This window comes from Gigantopelta aegis, chromosome 14 (genome assembly GCF_016097555.1).
Source record: "Gigantopelta aegis isolate Gae_Host chromosome 14, Gae_host_genome, whole genome shotgun sequence".
Taxonomy (NCBI): Eukaryota; Metazoa; Mollusca; class Gastropoda; order Neomphalida; family Peltospiridae; genus Gigantopelta; species Gigantopelta aegis.
In genome coordinates this window covers 36342137-36348709 of record NC_054712.1, presented here as the reverse complement: position 1 = coordinate 36348709, position 6573 = coordinate 36342137, and positions in this window count along the sequence as shown.

The window sequence follows — 6573 nt, the reverse complement described above, 5'->3', positions numbered from 1 at the left end:
AACTGTGTTTGGCATCTATTTCACTAAGAAATTTACACCATTACAGAAGATGGAGCAATTTAAGGGTAAAAGAACTTGAAATAAGTGTACTTTTAACGATATTTGTTGTACTATTATTGTAATAAAAAGTCTGGTTTAGTAGTAGATTTACGTTTACGTGTAAAACTAGGCATACGATGTTTTGTGAAACTCGGCCCAGGCCAGATACTTGTTACCAATGCAGTAAACTCAGGACAGCCTCTTTGAAGTGTGTTCATATTTTCTTGACACAAGTTCTTAACTCAAGCTTTATACCACACGGACTTTAGTTAAATGCTCACCCTGTTGTTGAACTTGTTTCGTTTTGCGCTTGGGGAAATATGATAGGATAGAGCTAGATGGTACCAGTCAAACTGTTCGCGAGCAGACGACCTCCTAAACACCCATTAACATTATTTTGTCAGTGACTCAAAAATCATTGACGTCATGTTTTAATGAAATCCACAAAACCGACATACGGATGACTTGTATGTTGTTTAAATTACATATCTATAATTAGTACATATCATTGGTGCATTTTCAACTAAATATTGTTTGTATCATATACAATCAGTTAAATTTAGATGTCTTTTAGGGTTGTTTTTTTTTTTTTTTTTTTTTTTTTTTTTGTTTGGGGATTGGGGGGAGGGGGATGTTCTTGTCTGTTTATTGTTGTTCAGTTTGCTTTTTTGTTGTTGATTGTTTTGGGTGGGGGGGGGGGTTGGGGTTTTGGGAGGGGGTTAATTGTATTTAATACATTTTGTTCTGTACTTTATGTCCATAACTGTCCGTGCTCTAACATTATTTTATACAATACTTCTTCTCTCTCTCTCTTTTTTTTTTTTTACATTAAAGGAAAATGAACAAAGCTCCGCTATACATTGAACTGAGGTTAATTTCCCTATTGAAATTTCAGAAAACACTCATGACATTTTGTTATTGGAATTTTTCTTTCGTTTATTTGGAACTTTCTGTTTGTTGATCTGTATATGTATGAATGTGTGCGTGCGCTCACGTGCGCATTCATAATTTGTATTTTAATATGAAAGGGCTATTTTCATTTATAGCAGTCTCGTTATAACATAACTACGTGTTTGTAGTCCCAGTAAGAAATTCCTATATAGCGGCGTTTACAGACATCGGGTTTTAAAACTCAATTTAACTTTTTACAATGAATAATAATAATAATAATAATAATCAATTAATGAAATATAAATAAACTAATTAATTAACAGAAAAAAATGTGTTCCAGTACAGTACTGGTATTTAGTATTCATACGCGAAACAGCCTATTTTAAAGCAAATTGAAATGCTTTTTTTTTTACTGGAAAACAGAATAGCATATATACGTTTAATCATTTTAAAGAAGTGCTTCAAACAGAAATTCCTTAACTTATTTTTGTCTATTTTCCGAATTTTATTTTGGAGTATAGTTTAAATTGTATTTAGAGAAAGACAACTTTAAACGTTCGGCATATAATCATGAAGATATTTACATATAAAGTGTCCGATTTAATTTTTTCTACAAATTAACATTTATATATTTATTTTGAGTAAATAGAATTCTTGACGCACGTTGATGGTTTTCATAAGTGTTCCACAAACTAAAAATCCTAGTCGTCAATTGTTGTAGAACACAATAAACTTGCTTGTTGTTCCAGTTTAATATATGTGTAAGTATTATATTAGTTAATTATGAAATCATTGTTTAGTGCTATTTTAATGTTCATTTATATATGAAGTTTGAGTGAAATCCAGTTTATTCATTTTTATATTATAATATGCTGTGTGATTTTTGCTAGCTCTGCATATATTTTTGTTGTTTTTATTGCAAATGTAGGCTCACGGTATTCATATGAGTAATATATTTTTGTGTTAACTAAAAGCTGTTGTCGGGAGGGTTGGGTTAGGTTTTTATTTTATTTTATTATTATTTGTTTTTAATTTTAAAAAAACTATTTTAATTTTTTTTTTTTTAAATTGTTGTTTTTTAGGGGGTACTACTGTTTATGAAGGCTGAAGGCTATACTCTGCTTATATTTTAAAAACGACAACTTAAAAGTCCCTAACATTTTCATTATAACCAAGACAATAACAACGGTTCTGATAAACACATTTTGTGTTTACAAATTTATCTAGTAAATTGGAGTGCAAAACTGCATTAATCGCAACTCCCAAGTTCTGATTAGGTTCAGTAAACATTTTATTTTATTTTATTTTATATTTATTATTTAAATGTTATTATTCATCAACAAGGCTTCAAATGGATTTTTCACATACCATTTGTAGGTTTTAAATATCTATAACCTTTTATTCATGAATGCTAGACTTTCCATGCATATTTGGGTAATTAAACTTTTTTTTTAAATTTAATCTTCTTGTTAAAATATCCAGTTCCACCAAATACAAATAATTCAGTTCACATTTCTACCAACTGGCGAAAACATTAAATATGACATCATCCGTGTTTGTTTTGGTTTTTGTTTGTTTTTGTGGGGTGGTGTTTTTTTTTTTTAATACGACAGCTTTGATTTGCATAAACTGATTACACATAGAGAATATTTACGTTTTTGTTTTGTAAAAATATATTTCGTTGAAAGCTTTATTATGTTTTACATTTTGTTACTTTTACACTCCTAAACCGATTATCTCTCTTATTTGTTGCATTTGTTTTATTCGTATTAGCACGGCGTTTGTAAAATATTATAATATTTGTTCTGCATTTTAAAGTGGCATAACCATATTTGACATTGAATGATTTTATCCACTTTTAGCGTAATTCATATTCAGGCGCAGATCCATGTTAGGTCGAGGGGGGTCTGGACCACCTCCCTTTGCTCACGACAAAAAAAAATATATAATAATAATAAATAAAATAAAAATTAAAAATAACAATAACAATAACAATAACAATAACAATAACAATAACAATAACAAATACAATATACAATAACAATATATATATATATATATATATATATATATATATATATATATATATATATATATATATATATATATATATATATAATAATAATAATAATAATAAATAATTAATGAAATAAAATAACTGTCCCATTTATTTTAATGTTCATTTACCGCTAATATACAACATCCATGTAGTTGCATGTAGACCATCCTCTGCAGAAAATACTGGATCCGCGCCTGATTTTATAAAAATTGAAGTATAATGATATTCAGATGGTGGAGATATGTTACTCTTGAATATGAGACCGATAGTTTGTTCTAATGTCAGTTTGTTTGTAATAAAAGAATACGATGACTTACTGCACTTAATAATGTGAGTCCTTAACCATACGTCTGACGCCATATAACCGTAAATAAAATGTGCTGAGTGCGTCGTCAAATAAAACATTTCTTTTTCATTTTAATAATGTGACGTCATATAAAATTATCTCCATCATGTCACTCATTTTGCGTTTTTCTGTCAAGTAAATTGCAACTGAAGATACACCTTTTAAAATTAAAAAACAAAACAAAAAACAACCCAATATTATAATTAAAAGAATATTAAATGTCAAACAGAGTATGCTGCTTTAAGATGTAGTAATTGTATAGATCTTGGATAAATGTGTTCATGTGCATTATAACGATTCTCGTTTGTGACATTGTCAACAACGATTTATTGGCTTTCGATTAAAACTACTAATTATTATTTCAATGTTTACTGTTGTATGCAACTGCATCAACATTGATTTAAGTAAATAATATTAAATTATTATTTAATGCCAAAATTTTCGCAACTTGATTTGTCCAACTTTATTCTGTGTTCAAGTTACGGATATTTACCAAAAGTTAACCAAATTAATTTAGTTTTATGAATTATACGCTATGAAATTATTATTGTTGATAAAAATGGTCAAATACGTTTTTAAGTACATGCATACTCCAGAAGTAATATAAGATCGTATTTGACATTATTCTATAATCGATTTTATTTTACATTCTACTTTTGACAGTTGTATTCCTTTTTGGAAACGTTTGGAAATGTTTTTATCTGGAGGACGTTCTATTGTTTTAGTTGGACACCAAAACCAAAATCCTTATTTGTCTCAAAACTTTAAAGGCATATTGTCACAGACCACTGACCTATTTAATGGTCTAACAAAGTATTACCTGAACAAAAATTATTTGATTTGTCCCTAAATGTACTTTATTCATCCATCTTCATAACCACCATACTCCATTTATTAATGATATTTTGTAAAAAAAATAATTGAATTATGGCAATGGTCCATAATTCAAAAACTAAAATTCCCGAGAGGGTTGACATGGATTTCACTCCATCATGGTTCAGTTAAGGCGATGCGATAGCTAGATTTGGTTTCCAACAATTAATGTAATTTTTATTTATTGTCAATTTTTTTTTAGAGAAATAAGGTCCTTAAATCCGTGACTGTATGCCTTTAATGTCTTTTATAACTGTGCTTTACGAAACCTTTTGGTACCTTTTGATACATTTTTATTTTTGTTATGTACTTTTATTTTACAATTTATTAACTACAAAGAAGTTACTTCGTTATTTTACATACTCATTTCGTTAGTAATTATTAGATTTTGCAGTTAAAAGATTTAGTCATTTCGGATTAGGTATAGTTTAATTTACAGTTGTCGGCATTTTTTTGTCTCTGTGTCTCTCTGTCTATTTCTGTCTCTTTTTCCACCCGCACACCCGTAAATATAGAAACATGCTTACACGCGAAGTAAACACATAGTCGCATACTAACACATAAACGCACATACATCAACACGTCTTACCCACACGTCTTACCCACACACATACGCACGCAAACACATACGCACATATACATACTCACACACACACCCCACCACCACCACAAACTAACACAGAACTGCACACACCAACACACACACCACGATCACACCACACACACTAACACGGGAATGTACGTAGTACACAAATACATCAAACACACCACCATCGCACACGCACGCACACACATACGCCTTAACTTCCCTCATCAGAACTGTATGACACTAATAAAATGTGCTGCAACTGTAATGGTTTGATCAGGTATCTCGGCATTGAAAGACTCACATTACAGTTATTACCAGTTTCCTCATTCATAATTAACAATGCAACTGTAAAATTACGGGAAAAATAATCGAAATCAAAGCTTTTAAAAGTTGTGATGTTTTGTAAGCTATAAAAATGACTGCCATTATTAATGTGCTTACCTTGTACGGCGTATATATGTGTGCTTTACATTACGATAAGCCAAATGAACAAAAAATAAAGAGGTTTGATTGTGAACTTTCGTTTAGTTCTTTTGTATAATATAATCTACGTCATTTTTTGTTTGTTTGTTAATTAACTACACCTCGAGACCAGCAATGGGGAGGGGGAGGGGGGGGGGGGGGGGGGTTGAAGGGATCAAGGCGCCATCTGCTCACTGCAAAATGTTTTTCTCTCATCATCAATAATGGTATAGGTATAGTACATTTGTGGCATGCTTCCACCAGAAAACTGTTCAAGCACACCCGTCGTGTGCACAACATCTAATTTCGCCAGACAGGTATCGCCGACATCACTGCTGCAGTTTTGTCCAAGTGTTTCTCATGTTAACTGGGCCCTGTTCCAAGATGCAATCTTAGCGCCAAGATCACCTTAGGTGAATAACTATATTATGTACTTAAGTTGATCTTAACGCTAAGATCGCTTCATGGTGAATAACTATACTATGTACTTAAGTTGATCTTAACGCTAAGATCGCTTCAATGTGAATAACTATAGTATGTACTTAAGTTGATCTTAACGCTAAGATCGCTTCATGGAACGAGGCCCTGGACTATAATTCAAACGTGTTGAGTGCATCTTTAAATAAAACCATTCTTCCTTCTTTCTTTGTGTATGTGCTGGTTCATCCTGTGACCAGTCCTCGGTCGGAATACAGGCGGGACGTAGCCCAGCTGGTAAAGCGTAAATAAAATGTGCCGAGTGCGTCGTTAAATAAAACATTTCCTTCATTCCTTCAGTCGGAATATAATCGAAAAGAGTAGCCCATGAAGTGGCGACAGCGGGTTTCCTCACTCAATATCTGTGTGGTCCTTAACCATATGTCTGACGCCATATAACCGTAAATAAAATGTGTTGAGTGCGTCGTTAAATAAAACATTTCCTTCCTTCAGTCAGAATAGGACTTTCTGTGATTGCAAGTGACGATCATCAGTCGGTTTGGGAGCTCTGTAGAGAGACCTCTTCCTTTCTTGTCGGCCTGCGTGACGTCAATAATGCCATGACGTTCTGTTGTTGCTTAGCAATGGTGTTGTCATTGGCATCAGGCCTGCTTGGTGATGTGTTCACACCCCAGTACCGGCTCCTACCCCCGAGTGTTTATTAAACGTAGTGTTGGGAATAAACCTATCAGTGATCTATTACACAATCGGCTAGCATAAGCGTACGAGACAGGAGGCACACATGCCCCCCCCCCCCCCCCCCGCCCAGTGCTGGAGAAAGTCATCAAATTCGGACAAAAACGACAGGGATATACGTGAAAAATGACATGGCCTGAA